This window comes from Falco peregrinus, chromosome 2 (assembly GCF_023634155.1).
Source record: "Falco peregrinus isolate bFalPer1 chromosome 2, bFalPer1.pri, whole genome shotgun sequence".
Lineage (NCBI taxonomy): Eukaryota > Metazoa > Chordata > Aves > Falconiformes > Falconidae > Falco > Falco peregrinus.
This window is the reverse complement of record NC_073722.1, coordinates 86,579,248-86,603,891: the sequence shown is the minus strand read 5'-3', so window position 1 is coordinate 86,603,891 and position 24,644 is coordinate 86,579,248. Positions and strand designations below refer to the sequence as shown.

At 40.4% G+C, this 24,644-nt stretch overlaps 1 protein-coding gene across 4 annotated transcripts in view; it reads left to right on the top strand.

Annotated features, from left to right (window-relative positions):
- Positions 1-24,644, top strand: part of ZDHHC8 (zinc finger DHHC-type palmitoyltransferase 8) — a 125,584-nt gene that overhangs the window by 52,136 nt on the left and 48,804 nt on the right. The window contains exons 2-4 of one of the 4 annotated variants that reach the window (XM_027780792.2): positions 9,457-9,513; positions 9,602-9,629; positions 10,173-10,360. The exons of 2 other annotated variants lie outside the window; for them this stretch is intronic. The gene's annotated coding sequence lies outside the window, so the exon portion shown is untranslated. The remainder of the gene's footprint in view (positions 1-9,456; positions 9,514-9,601; positions 9,630-10,172; positions 10,361-24,644) is intronic. One more of the 4 variants, XM_055796613.1, reaches the window with a different exon arrangement.

Genomic DNA, 24,644 nt, shown 5'->3' with positions numbered 1-24,644 from the left:
GCCGTATCTGCAGTGCACGCAAAGGTGCTGTGGTCTTGAGCTGGTGCCATCCACTATTGGGTGGTGTAGGACTGCCTGAATTGGGGGTGCTTTGGCCTTGTTCTTCTTGGCTTAAACTTGTGAATGAAAGCATAAAAGGAATGTGGTTTTTGTTCAGTGGGGACAGGCAATGATAGGTATGTAATGCTCCTATTCTTGGAGTTGTCAGACAGAAAAGACCTAGCGTGATAACCCATAAATACTTTGTCTTCTGTGATCTTGAGAGATAGCTGTGCTTAAGCATCTAATTTCCAATGGAGAGGGTTGGAGGGGAAAAAATAAATCGCTGTTAAGGCTCAAATCCAGTCTAGCCAAGCTGCTGAGTTTTCATCAAAAGCAGGAAACAGATGGATGGGCACAGCTGCAGAAGGTGCTGCAGCTTTGGAAAAACTGCCCAGGCGTGTGCTGCAAGCAGGGAGAGCAGCACAGCACTACTGTTCTGCATGGGGCTGCCACTCAGTGCCAGTGGATGGGTGATCTCACAGCCCGTGCTGCTCATGGAGGTGCCATTTCAGAAAGGAACCTGCCTGGCATTACTCCCAGCTCTCAGTGATGTATGCTTGCCTGTTCCCAGGATTTGCTCACTGTAGTAGAAGAAAAACCCATCAAAGGCTCATTATGTTCCTCAGTCTTATATTTCTGAAGTATGCTGTGGGCCCTGTCCTAGTGAGTTTACTTTTACATCCTTTGCAGAAGCACCTCATTGCTCTCTTTTCCTGCTGAATTCTCCATTTCATGCTGGACAGTTGCACGATGAGAAAGTCTTGTAACTTTATGGGATCTCAGAAGAAGCCAGAGAAACCTCTGGGATGCTGTTTCCTATGTTCCTCTTGAGATAGAAAAGAGGGTCCAGCAGACAAGCAGTGTCCAAGGTCTCTGCCCAGCCACTCATGCAAGGCCAGTCTGATGTTCAGTCATTGCGTAAGTGCTACACCTTAAAAATTAGTGAGTGTATATTGTTTATCTGGCACCTACAGTCCTTGACTCCTCCTGTTTACTTGAAAGGTGCAAATATTAGATCTTTTCCAGAACAGATCTGTGTTATTGTTAGTTAGGAGGTTTCTTTTCTTAAGCAGCTTGGTAATTTTTCTTCTTTTTTATAGTTTTTGCAGAAATTAAAGATTTTCCAAGCAAGAAGCCTATGTAAGCACAACTGTGTAGCAGGGAAGAACATGTTTCTCTGCTTGCTTTCCCTTTTCTAAAGACAAAAGAGCCTTATTGAAACGTGCTTCCTTTCTGACTGCTAATGGGTTTTCCTTCCTTCCTCCTTGCAATGAGCTTAACATTCTCCCATCCTGTTGGGTATGAGTTTCAGCCTGGACTGTTTTCCCTGTTGAGGTGTTTAGTCACTGGCCTTGAGTGGGAACCTGTGATTGAGACAGGGAGAAGTCGGGGCTTGGGAAGGAAGAGGTTTTCCAGCAGTTTGGTGGTACATGGGATGAATTTTAAAAAGCAAGGCTAAGGTGCTATTCACTTTTGCCTGGGGCTGCTCATACTCTCTTTCCCTAGTTTTATTTCTGGATGCTTTCTTATGTTGGATCTGGATAAATTCCAGGACATTATACACAAAATACCTAGAGGAAGAGCTGGTTCCTCTCAATAACAATGTTCCATTTTAATCTGTCTCAGGTTAAAGGGAAAAAAATACGATGCCATGTCACTGGAGTTTGTTTGTCTCCAGGAGGAAAGATGCTGAAAGTCTTGCTTCAAAGGCTCTGTGTGGGAATTATGTCCTGAAGCCTGGATATTCTCCAAGGCTTAATTGTGCTTATTCATAGAAACATTAAACTTTATGAACTGGACAGCAGACCTCTAAATTTGGCTCAAACTGTAGAGAGGGTATTGTTTTTTGCACACTCTGATTAGCAACACTAAGCACAGACGTATACTTCAGAATAATTAGTAAAAAGGACAGGAATTAAAGCAAGCTTTGCTCTCAACAGAAACCAGATGAGCTAAACAAGTCATCTTTTTATCCGAATTTCCCACTTAAGTAAGGTTTCATTTTGTGTGGTGTTGGGTTGTGTTGTACAGGGTATACCTTGTCTCTCTCTCCACTATTGAACTTCTTTCTGTTCTAAAGTCTACAGTAGCAGACTGTGGAATAAAAATGTGCATCTCCTCCCATATCATCTTGCTGGTCAAGATGAAGAAAACAAGACTGGGCAATGCAACTAAACCAGGAAGAATGAGATCAGGTTACTGCCTCAGCTACGCTTTTGCCAGTCTCAGAGAAATCTGAATCCAAATATCCTTTTTACTAATGTTATCTGTGTTTTGGAAGTTTCTTTTGCCCTTCCCCCCACCCCCAAACAATAGGGATGAGAAATTAACTTTTAAATAAAACTCAAATTAACATTATTGTTAGCTATCTGAGCTTGTGTAAAAACAAACTTGTTTACTTTCTAACTAAAAAAGGGTAGATTTAGATTAGATATTAAGAAGAAATTCTTTACTGTGAGGGTGGTGAGGCACTGGCACAGGCTGCCCAGAGAGGTTGTGGGTGCCCCATCCCTGGTGGTGCTCAAGGCCAGGCTGGACGGGGCTCTGAGCAGCCTGGGCTAATGGAAGTTGTCCCTGCCCATGGCAAGGGGCTGGAACTAGGTGGTCTTTAAGGTTCCTTCCAACCCAAACCATTCTGTGATTCTATGGTTTAGTTGGCTTAAACAAAAAGGGGTGCTTTATTTTGTTTGCTAGAAAGGCAGTTAAGACTTCAGAACAAAACCAAACGTGTACTGCTGCCTTCATGAACTTCCTTAGTTTGCAGTTCTAGCTGTTGGAGAACCAGCAGTGCAGGAGGATCACAGAGGTTTTTTAGAGGCCACCTTTGTTGTTTTTTTGATTTTTCTGCTTTAATTGCAGATAAATTTATAAGGGATAAGATTCATTAGTAATATTTCCTTTTTAGAAAGCTCCTCTATGAATGGAACCAAAAGGATTTCTTTAGGGGTTTTTTAAGAGCTCTACTTTGAAGGAATATTTTCTTGTTTCTGATATTACTTGGGATTTACGTACTAGGAGATTTAATTTTTTTTTCTATACAGGTTTTCTTACAGCATCTTAAGTAAGTGTGCAAAAAAAACCCAGAAAAGAAGGATCATTTGGACAAAGCAAGTAGTATGCTTTGCTGTTGTCACAGTTTTGCCAGTCTTGGGGCAAATTGGGAAATTTCTTCTGTTCAGAGTTCTATCCACCCAGAATTGCATTACAAATTAATTTTTAAACTTGCTGCTGAAGGGAAATTAACAAAAATATACAATGTGAAAATTGGAAAAAAAATTTTTGATAGTGTTGGCAGGTAAAAATGTTGAGTGACTTATTTTTTTAATGGAAGTCATAACATTTAGACATGTAAGAATATAACTGCCTTTTAAAATGAAAAATAGCTCCATGAGACTACTTAACTGTCTGTATATGACATCCTCTAAGGTCCTTAACTAACATTTGCTTTGTCAGTGAGGTGAAACAAGGATTTGAAAATGAACAACAGTCATGGTTTGGAAGAGCAGTTGTTATCAGTGAACTTTGTTTCTTGGAAAACTAAGACCACAAAGCTGGTAACTTCTTCTTTGACATATTGAAGCTTATGTTTCAGGCAGACATGCAGGTCTGATTTTGAAGGATTTTGATGATCAAGGATCACTGTGTATTTCAGTGAGCTATTTCAATTTCCATCCTACATGAAAGTGTGCACCTTCTTCCTGTCTGTGCTTGAAAAATCATGAAAGAACCACAAGCTGGAAAGCAGCTAAACGAATCCAAATTAAAGAGGCTGCAGTTTGGAATAGCTGAGGGTCTTCTTACTGTATCACAATTGCCTATCCAAGTGCACAGGCCTGAGTAAAGTGTCATTATGGTATTCATAAGTCTTGTGATTGCTGACCCAATACTAGAAGATTTTCATCTAACACAGAACAAATACCATCATCTCTCATGTCTCTGGAAGCAGCAATGTGCTCAGTATCTTTTATGTTTGATTCTTGCAGGCACTTTGAATGCCTATCTCATACCCTGTATCCTGCTTTTGAATTTGCAGTGCAATATCATAACACTTCATCTTTCAGCGGAAGAGCCAACTTTAGGACGAAGCCTAGTAAAAAAACCTCAGACTTAGACTCTGTATCTGAACTACTTTAGAGATTAACCCAGCTGAGTTCTAATTTATGGAAAAAAGCTTCCCATGCTGCATTTGCACTGTACACATTTAGGGAGATTTGGAAGAGTTGATCAAGTGTCATTTAGACTGATTGTTCTGTTTTCATGAAAATTTTGCGTGTAAGAGCCCTTGAACACACACTAATGAGGAAAGAAGTGAATAGAAGTAGACCACAGAATTCTGAATCCACATTGTACCATGTATCAAAAGGCTAAAGTTTGTAATTAAATAAACTGAACAACTCTATCCAAGCCTCTTCACAGTTCAGATTTGAAGCTCAATATTGTGGTGCTAGCCCATCTTGAATCATGTGCCCATTAAAAAAATTCAAGGTCAAGAGGGCCCAAAACTACCAGTCACTTCCTTTTCTGTTGGGAATGCTTGTAAGATGGCTTTTATATTTAGTATCTGACATAGGATATGGAAACTGGAGTGAATGGAGAGATGGACATCCTTGCAAAAAGTATCAGACCTGCTAACAGTGTTGTTCCACCTCTGAGTCAGGACACAATAGTACATAGCTGCCACACAGTCCTGTACTGCTGCTAAGTGAGCAGTGTCTGAGTCAAGATCGGTGCTGTGGTATTCCCCTTCTGTACCTTTTTATTATGCACAATTCTTTGGCCAGAAGTGATTATAGCAAATCCAGGGGGATTTGGGAACTTCCCCTTCCCTGCTCTTTGGCTTAAGGCTGTAGTTCATCTGAAAACTGAAAATACCATTTAAAAAAAAAAAAAAATCACAAGCCTCTGTGACACGTCACTAATGTGTCCTTAAGGAAATGGCAGTGAATGAGAGGGGCAAGTCTGTCATCTGGGCAGGCAGTGGGGAGAGGACTGTGAAGTCTCATCAACTGTTTGGTTAATCACAACACACTGAACTTTCAAGCAGGCTCGTTAGGGACACACTGTTAATTTGATCAGGCAAGTGCTGCCAGGCTGCATTGTGTAGAGTTAAGCAGTATGAATAAAGCCCGTAAGCAAAGCTGCTGGAATCTGCTTTTGTCTTCCCTTTGGACGGCTGTCCTCCATTTTTGGATTCTTTTCCAGTTCAAAGTGGCCACGTGGAGTTTTGGCACTGTTACTGTTGTCCAAAGATTAGTTATAGATTGCAGAAGTAATCTAACTTGTGCTGAGATGAGTTACCCTGCTTCTCTTCTCAGCTGTTTTTGTATGTATACATTTAGCCAGAGTGTCAATTCACTACTTCTGGTGACTTAATGAGAAATGGATTAAGCCCTTTCTCTTTAAAGCCCAATTTGAAATGCTATAGGTATTTTCCTTATCTTCTCTATTCACATGTGCTAGGCACTAGCTATATGGCAATTAAAGTTTGCATTTCTTTTCTACTGTCGAAAGATAAACCTTTCTCTCCTCCACTTCCCACGAGTCAGAGCCCTGCAGGTGGTTTTGGAGGTACGACAGTATGTGTCTCCTAAATCCACTGCGGTCCCTAGAAGAGCTCAGTAGTGAGCCATAACGTTACAGACTGACCATTTTGGGCAGAAAAGAGGAAGACCAGTGGTAGAGAAAAGTTGTGTGGGTGTCCTGACTCCTTGTGTGACAGACTGGAGTGATTCCTCCTGTGATTACTGAGAAAGGCTGAGCAAGGGTAGGAGATTGTTTCCGTCTCATAAAGGGAACAACCAGATTGTCTCAATGCTGTCTCTCCCCAGTGTGCGTCAGAATATACTGTTAATTTAGGAGTTGGAACCCAATGGAGGATTTTCTGATTCTCTACCATGTGTTTGTCTTTATGACTCCAGTTCCTCTCTCATCCTTCAGGGATGGTTTTCCCTGACATTTTTAGTCTTATAAAACTTATTTATGTTTCTGCCTAGTCTTCTGCCAGAGAAAAGGCTGAAATTAATAAATTTCTGGTAACAGTTTTCTACTTTTTCACCTGATAATCTCAAGGCTGAGTCAAATACTCCATTAAGAGTTTCAGATGCTATCAGAACTGAAGCAAAATAAAAGGTTTCCCAGGAAATCAACTGTGCTTACGTGGAACAAACTTGGTGGGGAATTGGCCTGCACAATTACCTTGCAGAGTGCTGCACAGCTCCAGCACTTCTGTCACTAAATACCTGAGGTAATCATTAGTTGTGAATAGACAACGTTCTCCACCTGCTGTGTCAGGCTCTGTTATCACACTAGGAGGCTGCCCTCCTCTCCAAAACAAGAGGAATTCATGCCTCTGCCTATTCAAGTAGAGAGATATCTATTTAATGCAGTGCTCCATTTAGGGAAGTAAAGGCTGGAAAAAACACTTGCTCTATGGGAGGGAATACTTCTTAAAACAAGCGCTGAGTTTCCTCATTTTCCTTTACCAGGGATTTTTGTTAGAATAAGGCTGGAGAGAGGGAAATTTTGATATGATTCTGGGAAGCTTTGACTCAGGAAGGGGAGAATGATTCATAGAATTTTATTATTGTTAGTTATTAAGAAGAACAGACCATTGAACCTAATCTTTTATTTGTCTTTCTGTTTGAAAACTTAATGCACTTATGCAGTGAACCCAGAAGCGTTTGTGGGTTTGAACCAAGGTCTTTTGACATAAAAGCATAAATCCCAGCTATGGGCGCTAGCCTACAACCATTTTAAGGTAGACTTATTCCTATTACTTTCATACTTGGTAAGTATTTTAATAGTGAATCCTCAATGCATCCCTTCTCTGTTTGTGGAGTGGTAAATAAGTTGTTCATGGGAAATGGGAGCAGCAGAGGCACTTTACAAAACAGAGATCTGACAAGTCTTAAGACTTGCTACTTTCTGTGTTGTGACAATGATCCGTTTATCTGTGGTTGTTGCTGGAGTCTCAATGTAAGAGATCATTCATTTGAGAGTTGTTCTTTGGTTTTGATGGGGGGAATTTGATTACTGAGAAGAGCAACTTGTTTAGTAGCAACTCTTTTCTTTTTCTTAATTTAGAAATGAACATTTGCTTCTCCAAAAATAACTTCACTGTTAATAATCAAAATATAAGATCAGTCACAAGTTGTACATTAGAAAGAAGTGTTTAAGCTCCAGCTTAATGTGATTTTAAGAACTCTGAGGTGATTTACACTTATTTTTGTGTTCTGCTACTATGAAAAAAAATAGTGCAATGTAAATGATGTTTTGATTAAAATTTGACAAGGGAATTTAAATGAGGAAAGAATCAAAACTTGATGTAGTCTGTGTCACAACTGTAATTTCATTATTATACTTCAGAAGATAATATAACTCAGTCTTTTAGCTAAATCCTTAGGTCAATTCTTTAAAAAAAACAGTCAAACTAGATTCTGTCTAGGTTATTAAAATGGAAAAGCACTTGCCTGTGGGCACAAAGTCTTACCTTTTCCACTTACGCTATCATACATTGTAAAGGCCCATACATGCCTAATATTTCTGGGTATGCTGTCAGTAGCAGAGTCAGAGAAGCTTCCGAGCTTTTAACTTGCACCTAAGTGGTGGAGACTGGAACAAACATCTTCGTTATCCTCCTGAAAAATCCTGTATAGCAAAGCAGTCTTGCCATACCTAAGCTACTGGCTTAAATTTTGTCTGTTAAGCTAGGTAGCAACTTAATCTCAACAGAGATAGAGAATGCATGCAAAGACTCTTCTAGCAGAAAAAAATGTATAGAAAAATTGTGACAAATGTCTGTTGTCACAGCAAGTATAGAAACTTGAACTTGGATCTGTATTTTACTGCACTGGGGAAGGTAGAAGTCCTCAGCTTCCAGAACTGTGAAGTAAGCACCTCTGACCAACTCAACACCTATCCTAGAAAAATCTCCTTACAAGCTCAAGAAAACTGATTTATGTGAGTAACAGTAATAAACACAGTGTGCAAAGTTAAGAGGTCTCCAAGGCTTTGGATAATCAACAGAAATCTTGATTAAGTTCAACCTCTGATAAATTCTTACCAGTAATTATAGACATTTAGTTGACATGTAAGCAATCCTCTAAGGTCACCAGAAATAATTTCTTGGTTCATACTTAAGGCAGTTGAAACTTTTTTTGCTTAAAGGTTTAAAGTAATGTCAGCCACATGGCAGTGGAAGAGATGTGATAAGGCATCAGAAATCCATCAATAGTTTCCTAGTAAAGCTGCAAAGTAAACTCTTATAATTTTCCTGTAGTCACTTTATGCCTGGAATGAACTCATCCTGTGTCCTGTCAGAGAATCTGGATAACTGTTTTGATAGAAATAAGATATTGACTGTCAGGATTGTTAGTACCTTCCAAAACGGAACTCAAAAAGGGAGCCGTACAGTCTAACACTGGAGTGCATGGGTAAAATTACAAGGCGAGGCTGTATAACAAACATATGTCAAACACAGAGTGTCAGCTTCCTCCTAATGGCTTGGACTTTATAGCCCACTGAGGTTGCCAGAATTGAACACGATATACAGTTAGCAGCTTTTGTGTCTTATTTCTTAATGCAGTGCATGATGTACAAATCATATACTGCAGCAAAACATGAGGATCTGTAGTTACCCTGCCAAGTAACCTGTCTGCTGTCCTTGATTTGACCCCTGGTGTTCTCCTCTGCTGTCCCCATCTCCCTCTCCAAATTAGCAATCTCTGCATAAAGAAAATGAGCATCAAGATCAATCCCAGCAAAAAGGATCCTCATAATGAGACTAAAGGCTCCATTTCACAGAAAGATTTTGTCAGTCAGGAACATGCTAGAATTCACAGTCCAGGCAGTACATCCCAGAGATCATTATTAAGGAGTGTGGTTAAAAACTATTTCCCTGGGAGTGATTTTGCTGCTTGGGCAAATCTTTCACAGGTGCAATCTATTAGGAAGGCCAGACCACTTCATGTAAACAAGCAAGCAAGAGTGATCCAAAGAATAGGCAATGATGCCTTCCTTGCCAGCAGGCAAGTCTAAGAGAAGACAGCAGATTTTAGTGGAAGTAGTTCCTTTCAAAAACCCCATTATAGACTATGGATTTTTTTCCCAAAAAATTCTATTTATTCTGTACAGAACTGTCCAGTCCACAGAACTGTTATTTTGCAAAATGAACAGATACCCAAAGGAAAGCTCAAGCAACCTAACCTGGTTATTGAATGAGTGTTGCCCTCTTTTTGTATAGTATAGGTGGGAATACCAATCTGACAATAGATTTGAGTCATCTGCTATGCAACACAATTTGCTTTGCCATAGCCAGTTTCAACTGCAGCAGCCAACACTGATTGTCCAAGTTGGGTGATACCAGCATTTGCAATCTGAGATGCAGCCCACTTTTTTCTTTTTCTTTTTTTGAAGATGATCAAAAGAATCAAAATTATAGGGACCTTCCTCACCTGAGACACACAGAGTTAGGTAAGTAGGTATTTTTGCAAATACTCTTAACAGCACCCCCAGCTTCAGCCTGACAATACAACACTGATATGTTCCTTTTCTTTCGTAGGAATGAGAATTCAAGATCCAGCAAGAAGGTAAGCTACATAATTTGTTATAACGAATTCCACATCCATTCCAAAAAGATCTTTACTAGAAATCCTTTCAAATTGAAATTTAAATATTCTTTGAAGTCAGTTCTCTTGCAAAATTTTCTGGTCCATTTTTTTCCCCTGTAATACCTTAAGGTACATGTAGAATGTCATCATTTATTCTTTTGTTTCCTTGGCTAAGGAGAATTCATTGTGTATTTTTGTTTTATCCCACTAGTTTGAGTGATCCATCTTGCCTTCCAAAATGATAACATGTCCATCAATCCAACTGCAAACCCTTTTTGAAAACTCCTTGCCACTGTTATATATACCGAATAAATAGAAGCCAAACTATCTCAAATATATATTTCTGTGACACAATAAAATGATTGCTAGGATTATAACTGTCTGTAGCTTCAACTGAGTGCTATTTCAGCACTGAGCAAATAAACAAAGCAACCTTCCCATCCCGCACCCCACCCCACCCCCACCCCCACCCCCAAAACCACAGCAAAGTGTGTATAACCAGTATTTGGTTTTTTTCTGCAGCATCCACAGGAGCGTGCAGAAGCAACCACCTGAAACAGTCCTCTCGGTGCTTTCCACCAGTAGCCTCAAGTGCCTTATCTCTGAATCACTGCGTTTGGGCTTTCTCGTGGCACTGAGTCAGTCTGCTTGTGTTAAACATTTTCCCATCTGTTTTTGGCTCCACACTGGATTTCTACTGGACCCTGAAGGTGGTGAATAATTTTGAAGGAAAATGACCTGACTGAAGCAGAATACAGTTTTTAGAATCTTCAGCAAGTTATTGCTAAATCCTGGCAGGATTAGTGGTTCCTTAGTTGCTTCAGTGGCCATGTTCCTTAGTTGCTTCAGTGGCCAGGGCTAGCAGCGCTCTGGTAGGTGGAGCAGGTCTCAGTTGGCCTCCTTGGCTCTGGTTTTGCCTCAGGTTATTTTCACCTCTCTTTCCTCAGAGCTATTTTTTCTTCCTCATCTATGCTTCTTCCTTTCTTACTCATGTGGTATTGCTCTTCTGTGCAAATACACGTAACTTAAATCACTATTGCTCTGGTTTCACCTTCCGCTCTTTGTATTTGAGTATTAAATTTCACTTTATTTTTAATCAAACCACATCACATTTCTTTTTGGGGTCACAGAAGCGTGTTTGGCATGTTGAAGTTGCCACCGTGAGGTTCTTCTCCAAACAGAATTCAAACCATTATGCTACAATCTGTATCAGACCCTTCCTAGCAGCTGTGTTTATACAGCTCCTAGTGAAATGGGTCCCTGATTAGCATTTTTGAATAGCCCATTCACTGAAAAAAGTGGTGTTTTGAACCAGCTAAAGCTATTTAAAAAATTGGGATAATGTATGATTAAAAGTTTTGGTTTGAGGAAATGTCAGTGGCAACACCCTGCCAAATTTTAGTCCCAAAACATCATCACCATTAGTATCACAGAGATTAAGTTACCAGAATTTAATGGGGCAAGAAGTGTTCTTCTTTTTTGTTTTTTAAAAAAGCTGAAAAATTCGTTTGACAGAGACTTAAAATTCTATGTTCAGAGTAGTCACCCCAAATGGTTAAAGTCTGGTAAATTACATGAAACTGAGGACAGGTCCTCTACGTTGGAATTGTCGAGCAACAGTAACTTGGGGGCAACTTAATCCAGCATAAGAATCCAAACACTAGAGCAGATCAGGGGCTGCTTCACACTTACCAGGACAAGCTGTTTGAAAAACCAAAACCCATCCTCTAGTCTAAGTGACACTGATTCACACCACAGACCCTGTGTGTTGGACAGGTGAGCTGTAAATAGCCATTCTGTTCTGCCGTGCCAGGCAATCTCTTCACAAGGTTGGAGAAGCGATAGTTGGTGTGCCAGCAGCAATGCCTTCTGATGTGCAGGGAACCCTACAGGTTTGAAAACAAAGTCTTAAGGCTGGGGCGAAAAGTTGCCTCATCTGGGCTATTACAGAATCACAGAATGGCTGGGGATGGAAGGGACCTCTGGGGACCACCCAGCCCAGCGCCCTGCTAGAGCAGGGTCTCCTACAGCAGGCAGCACAGTCTCGCTCCAGGCGGGTTTGAATGGCTCCAGAGAAGGAGACCCCACAGCCTCTCTGGGCAGCCTGTGCCAGGGTTCTGTCACCCTCAAGGTAAAGACATTCTTTCTCATATTTCCCACAGTGGAATTAGCAGCTGCATTTCTAGTATTCTGCAAGTTTGGTCACATGCTTTCTTGCTGTGGATAGTGGCATTGAACAAAACCAGTAAGTGTATGTTAAGGCAGGGAAACACAAATGCTGCCTCTGCTCCATTAAACTGGAACACACGATTAAAGGACCAAAAGCTACTTTGGCTGACAAACTCCATACTTAAATGTTTTTTAAGTCATAAACTAAGAGCAAAGATTTATAAATTTGTGTCGTGATCCATAAATCTAGACCTCCTCTTGTTCTTTTGCTCTAGACAAATGGCTTGTAGAGGAAATTGTCGTGGTTTGGTAAGTCTAGTTTTCAGCAGTCAGCCCTCTTAGGTCAGACATATAAGAAACATCTGTAATTGTTTGAGGAATCTGGCAAGCTGTCTTTGTACTTAAATCACATTTTCCCCTTTGAAAGTTGGAAATGTCCATGATTAATTAGACACACAAGGCACATACCTCTGCACTTGGAGAATTAGACAAGGTATCAACTTGCTGTTACCTTGCAAATCCTACTGCAAGGTAAGAGCAGTTGATGCCTTGCTCTAGTAAAAGAGACCAGCTTAAGGTTCTTTAAAAGTGTATACCTTTTTTGAACCTTAGAATAAAATCTAATAGTTTTAAGGGGAATCGCCATTCAGTGGCAGGCCACTTCAGTGTTCAGAATTTGCCACTTGGTTTGGATTTTGGCTTAAGACTAAAATCAAAAGGTTCTTAAAGTAAAATTATACAAACCCTCCTTTCCAGACAGAATTGCTGAGCTGTGTGTATAGTTGTCACATACTGGGCCTCTGAGTACATTTAGCACAGTTATGCATCCTGTAATGAGATCATGTGAATTCAAAACATATTAAATTTAATCCTGGTTTTCAGTGTTATGCCCTACAAGTTTAAAATTGAGAGTATAAGAAAGGCATAATGTTCCTGACTGCTCAGTATAAAAATTGAGGCCCAGCTCATTGTGAATTAAGTCTTTGGTTCTGCCACTGAAAGCAGAATTGGTAAATGGACTTCAGTGGGAGATTTCAGGCTGATGTCTGGGGACCTTTGTCAAGCAGAACAAATGATTGCTATGTTTGCTAGAATTGTATTACTACTGGATGTTTCTGGTACACTTTATGCAAATGAAGTTTAAGTCTGGCTGTCTATCAGCAAACTTTGCCTTATGACTGAGTCTACAAATGCTGTAGCATAGACCCTCTAGGCAGGAATTTGAGGCTCTGCTTTATTTGTTGCCAGGTCCTTTAATAGTTTCAGAAAGTGATTTTGCTTGTAATATAAAAGCATGATGAAAACGGGCAAAATCCTGAGTAATGTGTTAAAATCAATTCCCATGTGTCAGATGCACAGCATGTCCTGTGGTGGACACAGTAGTTATCTGAACAACTTGAGGAAGAGGCTGTGGCACAGATGCTGCATGCAGGCTGCATCTCTGTGTGTTCCGGCTCACGAATGACAAAGCACAGCCATCAACTGTTTAAGTTTAGCCCAGGTCATAGGGGACAAAGAGCCAAAACCTCCCCCAAAAAGAAAATTTGCAACTACTTGTTATCTTTTTTTTTTTTTTTTTTTGGTATGAATAACCTATAAGAGCTAAAGACTATATTGATGATTCAGAGACTCATCTGTGATTCTGACCTTGACCACTGAAATGCTGCTAAGTTTACTGTAGAAGTGCCCTTGGTAGCTTTGAGCTCGCGGATGTACTAAATTTCTTCCTAGCAGCATTTGGTGACCAATCTTGTGTAATGCCAAGCCTTTCCATGTTAGTACCCTGCTTTATTCTAAGGACAAGCTTAGTTCGTTGTCAATAGCCCTTCTGAGGCAGGGATTTTTACTGTGGGCTGAGAATCACACTGGAAGGGACTGAAGGTGGAAGAATTGTCTCCCCTTAAGCCATTGCTGCAACAAAAACCACCTTGCTGTCTTCAGTATGTCACTATTGTAGCACCATGGAAAACAGTTATTGTTTTCTTGCAACACTTTCTGCCACCTCTTTTACTCTGGTTTTCCTTTCTGTCCTCTGTACGCTTTTCCTTGCTGCTCTCTCTCGTCTACATTCGGTAACTCCCTCTGTTTTTCCTTATTATTCTTTCACACACTTAATGCAAGGTAGTCTCTTTTTGCCTTTACTTCCTGGGATACATCTACATCCTTTCTGTTCCCTTCCCAGGGTTTTTCTGCATGCCAGCACTAGCATGTCTTAGCCAGCTGCAAGCCTCCCTGCTCCTCTGGCCAAGCAAGTAGCTGATAGCAACAGACTGGGTGCCTGACTAGACTTAGGTGCCTATCTCCCCTTTGGGATATTCTTGGTGTCTGCTGCCATCTCAGTGCAGCATGGCCCAGTTTCTCTGTATTTGGTGGGGGTGGCAGGAAGGGTTGGCATGGAAAGCGCAAAGCAATCTGGAATGTTCCACAACTGCAGGTTTTTTTCCCCATGAAGAATATAGGTTTCCTTTTCAGGAAGATTAACCTGTTTGGAAGATGTTTTTCACATCTTCAGGGGAATACAGTGTAGTATTTCTCTTGCAAGCCTATCTGAACCATTTCAAGAAGTTGCAGTGGGTATGTTAGAGCTGATTGACAGTTGTCAGTCACTGTTTATACACCTTCAACATTTTTCTTAGGCAGGCTGAGTTACCTGATATAGCTCTCTGGAATGTAGCAGGAGGCAGTGCAGCATTTTCATTTAATTGCCTGTGGAGATAGCTGCAGGATTGCAGTGTCAGAAAATATTACTAAATCTCAGTGGATTTCTTGGCATTTTGTTGCCACAATAAAGTCATAATTGTCACAGTGGCTTAGTACAGCCACAGAATATATGTACAATTATTTATGCAGCCTGAAAATGTAGTGCAATAATAAAATACTGTGCTTATGTATCTGCAACTTGCATTTGAGTCTTCTAATGCTGCTTTTGTCCTTTGCTGTGTTGTTTAAATGCATATGCATATTTCTCATATTTGAGATTTATAAAGATGTTAAGAAGAGTTGCATGCTGTCAGTCTGGTCACATTTTCAACCGGTCTTAAATATGAGCCTACTTGTGGGTTTGTGTCTCTCAGCTGTCTTTATTACCTAGGCATTTCAGTTTTGTAATCCATATTTATAAGGAATTTATTCCACGGTAGAACTGCCATTGCATTGTTAATACCAAGATGACGAGTGGCCTGAAAATGAGGTGTTGAGCAAACATAGGCAGATTCCACTTGAGTTTTTTTGACTGTCCTGAAGCCCAGCCAGTCCGTGTTGCGGAGCATTTACAAAGTAAAATTAATGCAGTGCAAAGCTGCTGATGAATTACAGGAAATCAGTCACTTGGGACAAAAATGAGGTTGCTGTGTCTTCACCCCTCCCCTAGCAAGTCAAAAGCTAGCTTTGAGCACATAAAGGTATCTGCTTTTCTGTGTGTCATAGTTGAGATCTCCTTGTTCAGGGGTACGTTCACTGTATGCACAATATTAGCCTACAGCAGAAGTGGATTTTTGCAGTAGAAGTTATCTTGGTTGCACAAGTGTGAAAAATGCCTTCTCTGTATTGTGTTTTCGAAGATCCTTTTCTCACACCTTATGTCTATTTCTCATCTCCTGTGAGAGGTTTCAGTTCAAGCATCATGATTAAGTCAGAAGAGCATTCACCCTGTGAACAAAATGAAGAATGCTTCAATTACCTTCTTACCTGTATCTGTGGGATTAAACCATGAGGTCTTTAACTGAATACATGTCCTGGCAGGTTGCTCATACGCATGGTCATTCTGGCCCAGGCAGAATTGCTTATATTAATAAAAAAACTCAATGTGATCTTGCAGTGCCACTTGGCAAAGTCATAGGCGCTTTGGTCGTGGCGGAGTATTACTGGAGGAGCTTTCCTGATGCTTCTTTGTGCTTTTACTCTTTCCATTTGTCATGGCCTTGGGTGCCTCTTGCTTCAGGGTTTGTTTTTAGTAGGAGCTTTGTTTCTCTGTTATGATACATTTGAGAACTCACTGCTTTTTCTCCAAGAACTTAAACTGGAGAGAGATTTTTAGCATGTCTTGCTGAACAGATCTGAAATCCAAGCTAATCAGATTAATCTGATAAAATATGTTTTAGAATTAATCTAACACCAATCTGCTGCTCTGTAAAAAGCATACATAAGCAGTATTTATTGTCTGTAGCCACAGGAGGGGGAAAAAAAAAGCCCGCGTGTAGGATGGCTGCATTCAGCTACTGCAGCAGCAAAGAATTTCCTAAGAACACTGAATGTGATAATTACAGTCCAGTGTGTTAGCCTAAACTTGCTAATAAATGTTTGTGCACAAACCCATCCTCTATGAGAAAGGAGATACTGAGCTGAAAATCATCCCTGGAAACCTAGAGGATATTTTAGGTGAATAGGGAGAAGAGGAGGAAAAATATGATTTTCAGGCTGTAATGAAAGATGGCTTTGGAGGATGCATGCATGTGCAAAGAGTCTGAGGGAGGAAGTGGAAGACAGAAAATTCAACATCTTTGAAAACTGACAAATCACCTGGCTATGCTTAATGATCTGACAGCATCTTCTCACCAGCTGCATCAACATCAAGGCTATTCATCAGTTTTATAGATTCATAGCATTACATTACACAACTTTTCTATCAACACATGATTTTTCCTGCCTGATGAACTGAAAAACACCTTCTTACAGTTACTTCAGCAGGGGAAGCACACAAACAAGCAGGTTGTACTCCATTTGAGATTGTGATACATGTCTCAGAACCATTTTTGTCTGCCACAAGCATTTGAAGCATAGACCTTGAATCAGAAACTTTTGTTTTGCTATTCATCACCATAGGTTTGGTCAAAATTTTATTCTGATCAAATTTCTATCTTCACAACCCTTAGTGAGACTTCCCAGTATCCCCTTTGATGCAGTTTAGGAATGGCTGAAAGTAATAAAACACACAAATGGAGAGGTTTTCATAGAGATAGCATTTGTTTGGGGAAGCAGTGGTATCTTTACTGTTTGTTACTAGGAAGCAGCAATGTCATCACACTTGTTGGGAGACAGACATATACAGCTGTTGGATGGAACTGATTTTTAGAAAGCTGTTTTATAAGAAGCATCATTCATCACACTGAGCCGCTCAGAGGCGCTGATACTTGCAAAACTAATGGGTATGCTGTAACATCAGCAACCATATTGAAATAAGAAATTAGAATCCTTTGGGTTTGGATTTCTTTATATTTAAAATGTTCTTGTTGGAAGGTATTGTTGATGGGTTTGGTGGTGATGGTAGTTATATTGGTTGTTCACATGATTTGCCATTGATGATAGCTTTTTGGACCAGGAAAGGCTGTCTAGTGCTTATGCTGTTAAACCTCTAAGAAAATACCTCATGTGTAAAGTGATGAGATTTTCTGGTTTACCAAAGAATGTGTGGAAAGAGGGAGAGCAGGACTGGAAGAGGGGGTATTCCATTTGCAAACAACGTAGAGAGGGCAGACCCTTCTATTTATAGCATGGAGTTTCTGTCATATTCTTCTAACACAATGATGGTGAGAAGTCATTCAGAAGTGTGTTCTGATTTGACCATGCTTATGAGCTTTCTTGCTTTCACTAAATGTATTTGCATATCTCAATTTCCCTAAGGGAGACCTTCTAAGCAGATTTTGAATTAAACTTTAACATTTGCCAGAATAAAAATTAACATTGTAGAACTGATAACAAAAAATACTGTTTATGCTTGAGTGTAAGTATCAAAGAGGACATTGGCATAACAAACACAGTATCCTATGCAAATAGTCATAGCTGAAAAGGAATTAATCCCTTTCCAAAGGACCAGCACACATCTTTCAATGGTACATAAGCCTGGGAGCAGGTGCTTAGCAAGCCCTGAGGATTCAGATCTCAAACAATCTGTACTCAGTATCGACACATGCAAATACCTTAAAAACAAATTTTCAAACTCTTACTCTCCTATAATTGTGCTATAAATTCCATATATTGTGAATTTAGTTGTAACTTACATGGTGTGCAGAAATTCTGTAAGAGCAGGACTTTGATCATCTCAGTCTGGAACTGGACAATACCAGCTTTAAGTTGGGATAGAACAAAGCTGGAATTGATGATTGGCCAGGTCTCTTTGCCAAGCTGCTCATTTTGATCATTCATAGCAAGAGACCCTTATTTTGTAAAAATCCTTTTGTTGTCGAAGACAGCAGACAGGTTCTGTTCTGTCCTCCAAGAGGGTGGCATGGTGCCAGTGTCAGCAGCCAGCAATCCAAAGTGTTGTGTTTAATCACAAGATTAATTTTTCCTTTTATTGGCTTTTCCTTTCAATATCACCAAGCATGACATGTTGTAAAACAGTAACACCAGTTGAACAAGGGTTGGCTGGCATCTCTAAGCCCCCTGGCTATGTCGATAGCAAAATGAACATTTGGCTTGATGTGCAGCCAATAGAGACTCCCAGGAAACCAAACTGGGAAAATGTACTTGTCAATGAATCGGCCATGTGCCTGCTGAAGAATGGGGGAAGAGGAAGCAAGATGCACCTGGGTATAAGAGCTATACTAGGACTTAGGTTCTTTTTTCTTACACGTTTCAAGCATCTGCAATTTCAATAGCTTGCTAAATACTGAGTTTTCAGGCTGTAGATCTAATCCATTAATGGTTTGTGATTACATTAGAATGTATTTATTTTAGCCTTAGAGTGGCCATATGCAAAATAGCTTCTAAAAGGAGGTGGTAGTAGATCCAGATCAAGTTAAAGATTTGTGCTTGTCCTGAACGCAGTGACTGCAAGAGCTTGTGCCTTGTATTGAATCATATAGGAAAAAATGACTTTTTCCAGAGGGATGACAATAGATTCAAAACTTTCTTTATCCTCAGAGCCTTCAGCAGTGACTGGGTGAGCATCCCTAGTGTTCTGTGCCATCATGCAGAAGTCTAGTCATAGGTGGGTGTGCTTGTGGCGAAGAAAAAGGCAGTCTTAGTCTGTCTGCTCCTGTATCTGCAATTAGCCATGTTCGTTCATTTCATTTGAGGGACTTCCGTGGTCTTGGAATGGAAAATTTAGCAGGGTTTGGTGGGGATGCAAGAAAGGGTAACTCTCTGCTTGGCAAAGTAGGATATGTGAGCTTCCAGAACCCTGCATTTTAAGGTTTATTAAACATGTTGAAATTTAGATGAATATACTCCTGTCTTTCTATGGTCTATATTGTAACCTATGAATATTATGCTTCTAATCATCTGTGCTGCCAAAGACAGATGATATAATTTTATTGTATATACAGGAAGATAAATGTACCTTCAGGGTAATGTCCCTTTAAATTAAGGTTTCTGCTTGTGGATTTGACTCATTGTACTGATATCTTCAGCATAAAGAATGCATACAGATTTGCATGTATCATTTTCAGCCAAAGTTGCATTTTTATTAGCTTTTCACAATCAATAGATAGGGCAAACAATAATCAGTTAATCTACTCTATGAATAATATAGCTGGTAAAAGATCAAGGACCATTGCATGGTACAGTCAGATGCTGGTACTTGTTTGTCAAGGCTGGGTTCCTTTGAAAGCAAACATTTCAGATTGCTGCCTTGACTTGCAGTTGTCCTTAATGCCCATTTTACAGGAGCTGGTAGCGTCAATTCTTTCTTCTGCTGAGAGCCTTCTGCAATTAAACTGTTCTATGGTTGACAATCTTGTGAAAAGATTTCAATAACTGGGAAGTAAGAATCCACAAATGGATCTTGTGTGCTGTGGTGCCCCTATTGAATTTCACTTTTTTAAATAGACACTGTGTGGCAGCTCTCAAGGAAGTGGCCTAATTTTTTGTTGCAAGGATTAAACTTCTAAGCCACTATTTCCAACTTCATGTCTGCTCTCGGAGCTGAGACTTGGGGGTGGGGACATTAGGTATGGTTATGCATTTATGTAAATATGAAGTATCAACTGGAAATTGCAGGAAGAGACTGCAACCAGCTGTCTTTGCAAGTTTAGTATTTATTGCAGAGTTAAACAAAATGCCTTATTGTTTAGAGCATTATTTGCCTTGGGCATTGGCTTAGACAGTCGCGTTGGCTGAAAAGAATTTCCTAACTCCCTTTTCCACACAACAGAAGATTAAGTAGATAACAGCAACAATTGGCTGTTTTGATCTGGCCTTGACATATGTTCCAAGAATCTACTTCATGATCCAGCTACATTATTTTTCTCTTTCATGGCTGCAGCGCTTCACTCCGACTTTACCATCACTGCCACTATGCTCCATCAGGGGCTTCTTTCCCAGCTTTCTTTCTGGTCAAAAGCAAGCAATTTTAAAGGATTCCTGGTGCATAACATGTAAATTCTTTTAAGTACAGGGAGGGTTCCTGACACATTAATAGTATGCAAAGTCTTTCAGAGTTACCAAAAAGCTCCACTGAAGGAAATAAGTTTAAGGCAAATGTTAAGAGGAATTGTATGAGGAAGTTATAATATTCTTGGTGGACAAGAGCCCCCCAAAAGTTGTGATGCTACATGGTGATGGTAATGAAAGTTGGAGACTGGAGACAATGAATACAGAATATTTCTGTGGAGAGCTTTCCCCTGAAATTTCACTGACTGTTCTCGCATACAGTCCCACTATCTGCTGGGAAAAGGCTTCTGATCAGCAATATAAGTGGGTCACATAAGTTTCCTACATCTTGCCAGGCCCCCAGGCAGCTCTAATAAAACTTTTTCAAAATGCTTACATGGTTTCTAAACAGAATTTATCAGCTGGCATGGAGCAGTAATTTAGCTAGTTCAGTCCTTGATGCAATTGGATGTAGTAGGAAAAGCTGTGAAAGTCCTGCTTTCCTCTCTGTGTGCTGCTGTGTAGAAGGGGCCATCTGGTACAGCGAGATGTTGGTGACAGTGTTGCTTGGCCATCTTCTCTGGAAGGCAAAGGTTTGAGGCTGCTGTCTTCCCTTTTGACCAGAGTCAAGGCTGGCTCCAGCTGGTGCTCAATTTCAGCTGGGCTGGCAGGTAGTTTTTTGATTCCCTTGGTACTACAATCCTGTTCATGTCAGAGCTTTGTTCAGAAGGAAGTAATGCACTAATACACAGGAAAAACTGCTTTCCTGTGTGCTTAGGTGGAAGTGTTGGTCTATTAGTCTGTTTTGTATTATCAATGAATTTCAAAGTCCACATTGTAAATGTTGTGATTTGGCTTAAATGTAAATGTGGAATGGACCTGGAGCCTGACACAGTGGAGTTGCAGCTATTAGTTGCAAAAGCTTTGAAGAGCCAGACTGTGCAGTCACATAAAGACAGAGCCTAACTGGGAGTATCTGGAAGCTGGGCATGTGTCTTCACTTGAACAGTTTTCTTCTCACGCAGCCATGATGTTAGGAGATGAGGTAGCACTAAAATATTATAATACCAATGGTGCTCTGTTTCTTTATGCTTATGTAGTTCATGCGTTGTGAGTATCTTGGCAGTCTGCAAACACTGCAGGCACGACTTCTTTTGTTTCAAACAACAGTGTTTCAACACTCAGACCACGCAGTGACCAAGAATTATAGCAGATTAATGAAGAATCTTCCGTAGTGTGGAAGGTGCTGAGCAGTGAGCTAGTGGAGTTGCTTCTGTTACTGAACCTAAAATACTGAAGTGAACTGGCTAAATAGGCTTCTGCGTCTGCATTGCAGATTTGCATTGAGCTAGTAGACTGATGTTAGGCTTGGCTATGCTAATGCAATTTTTCTACCGGACTGCAGTTAATTACCTGATACTTGCTGGCAGCACCCACCTGTACAGTTGTATCCACTCAACAGTAAGGGGTTGCTTAAGGAGCAAAACATTTCAAGGTGACTCTCACAGTCTAGCCTCCACTTGTGAGTGGTATGATAGAGGAAAGTTAGTATAGCACTGGACACAATTTAGCACAACTGATTGACTAAAATGTGAGAGTATGGAAACTGAAAATTGAGGGGAAGGTAAAGTAACACATTGTTATGGTGCTGTATGGTTGCCTTTCATTGAATATACAGAAGAGACATGGTAAAAGACAAACGTAAAGCAGGACTTTACTAAAAAAAGGACTTTGTGCCTACTGAAAAATCCAGAAATTTTCCAAATTCAGAAGTTGCCAGAGAAATAATGAGTGAATGGTGTGGCCTTTCTAAAAAACTTCTTTGATCCAGAGGATGTAGTTCTTATTTTGCCTGTTTGCCTTCGCTAAGCTCTGTGGAGTCACGCTGCAGTTAGACTAGATGTCAAGCCAAACACAACTGTTTGTAATATTGTTTGCACACAAAGCAAGGTGTGGTGTTAGAAGCAGCTTTCAACACAAAAGCAAATGACAGACTATCAGTTTCACTAATAGGAAAAAAAAAAAGCCTGAACAAACCATGTCCTTTGCAATAGAGGTTATCCAACAAATCTTTCACATTTTTATCAGTCTGCAAATCAACTTGACGCAATTGTTCATTCCTAAAATTTTAGATCAGGTGGTAACTGCTCGACTCAAACTTGTTTAGGACTCACTAGCACAGCCACATGGGACTGGCACTTTCACCATTTAACATGGCTTTGTGAGGCAGCTGCAGACCATTTACTCTGTCTCCTGAGTCACAGTTTAGGAACCCTTAATCCAAAACGAATGCTGTGAATCATCCCCTGTGGACCCGGCAAATTCATCCAAGCTGAAGACGGATGGGAAATTACAACAATTTGCAATAGAGATGTTCCAGAGAGGTTCTGCTTTTCGTGATCTGTGATTTCTTGATCCTCCTAGCTCAGGGAGGGGGAGCTGGAGATTTAACATTCTTGCAGACAATTCCTCAGAGCCTGTTTGCAGAATTTCACTAGAGTTCCCTGAACTCAGTGTGATATTTGTGCATCATGGGGTGGTGGAAAAACCAGTCACGCATTCTCTAGATGGTCACCGCAGGCTCTCTCCCTGTTTGAAGGGAGCTGAGCACTTTAAGTTCTTTTCTTTGTTGCTGGTTGTGCTGTCATAAGTGAGCAACGCACAGTTATATGGAATTTGAACATTCAATGCCTGTGTGTTTGTGAAGGCAAGCATTTGGAGTAAAGTCGAACTTGTAGGAAACAAAATCCTTGTAGAAAGTGAATCTCTTTCTCCTTGCCTGCTCCTCCCCTCTGCTGCCCAGGCATCCTTTCTGCCAGAAGTGCACACCCAGATTGACTTTTAAGAAGGGTGCAGTTTTATTAACTACACAGATGCCGTGCTGTCCCTCACCCTGTAGGGAGGGGTGGTACAGAGGCTGCAGTGGGACCACACTCTCTGGACAGACTCTTTGCTTTTTCTATGTCTATTAAAACGTTCTGGATTCACTTTAACCCCTTTCTTGTCTTGCTGGCACAAATCGTGAATAATTTAAAACATTTCCAGTTCAAGGCTGGGTTCTGCTGTCTTGGTGTCTGTTACTATTCAGAATGAGGATACTTGCATTTTTTTTGCTCGCAGTGTTCACTGTACCTTTAGCATAACCATATCATTCTGTCTAGCCTTCTGCCCCTCCCCTGCCCCCCCCCCCCCCCCCCCCAACAGTCACAAAAAGTCCCTGGGAAACTAAAGCCATGGTTATGTGAATTCAAGAGAAGCAAGGAATACTAAAGGAGCTGCTGCATATCAATTACTAAAGACACAAGGCAGATGCATTTGCTCATCTTGCACAGTTAAGGCAACTAACATGGAGCTTTTGCTTTTCTTTTTAACAACCATTTGAAGGAGGGCTATTTTCTGTAAAGCCTTTGCAAGCGCAATGTTTTGCAATTCAGAAATACTAAGAAGTCTTGAGTATTTATTAATTCACCAAATGTTTTCTTTTGTTCATGGCTGGAAAGGGATTCATTCAAACCACAATGTCCAGATGTCCCAGGGACTGTGGCTTGCATTGAGCTGTCATGGGGAGGGAGAAGAGAGAATATGATGGTTTAGAAAGTAAATACAGAGTTAAAGTGCCTGTATGGGCAGCGCTCCATATTGAGAGAAAAGGCAGGATCCACACAGTCTTTTGTTTAATCAGAAAAAATCAAAGCAAAGTTCTGTGAAAAGAAAACAGGTTTGCTAACTTGTCGATTACTTGATTGATCTGGTATTGTAAAAAAACCGACCCTGCTGTTATCTGTGTTTGATGTTGAACAGCAACTGTTGAAGAGCTGATAAAACGAGTGTGTCACTCATGCCTGAGGAACAATGTGAGAGGCTCTTTTCCTAACTGTAGTGTATGGAAACAGGCCTATAAGCATGTCAGAAAATTAGGTATAAACATCTCAAGTGAGAAGCTTTGGGAGGCCTGCTGTGATAGAAGTTGAGGAAGAGGATGGCCCCACTCCACATCTGCATCTCCATGCTGGACCTGCAGCAGCATAAATCTCTCAAGGACTGACTTGTCTGTTGCTGATAATCACTGATTTCAGCCATTTTTGCAGTAAATCTCTGTCTATCCCTAGTTGGTGAACTTCCTTTGAGACTGGCTATAACACCTTCCAATTAATTTTTATTGACATATCTTTGTATTCTTTTAAGAGGAAAACTTCCCGACACTGTTGAGGAGGGAAGTTAGTGTTAAAGGCAAGGTGTTCGCAGAGTAAAAAATTTGCTGAATTGTGGAATATATAGGAAAACTGGGGAAAAAAATAGCCCTCGATCAGTTCACTTACTCTAACTACTTGACTTTACTACTTCAAGTAAATGCAAAAAAGCCTTTTTTTACTCCAGTGGGTGAGTGAAAAAATATTTTCTGTAGGATTCAAATGTGCATCCTCTAATTATGACATGAAAAAGGGACTTTTTTGGCCGTGAAAAAGGAATTGCTTTTCATGTTCACCAAAGGGTACTTCAGGGATTTAACTTTCC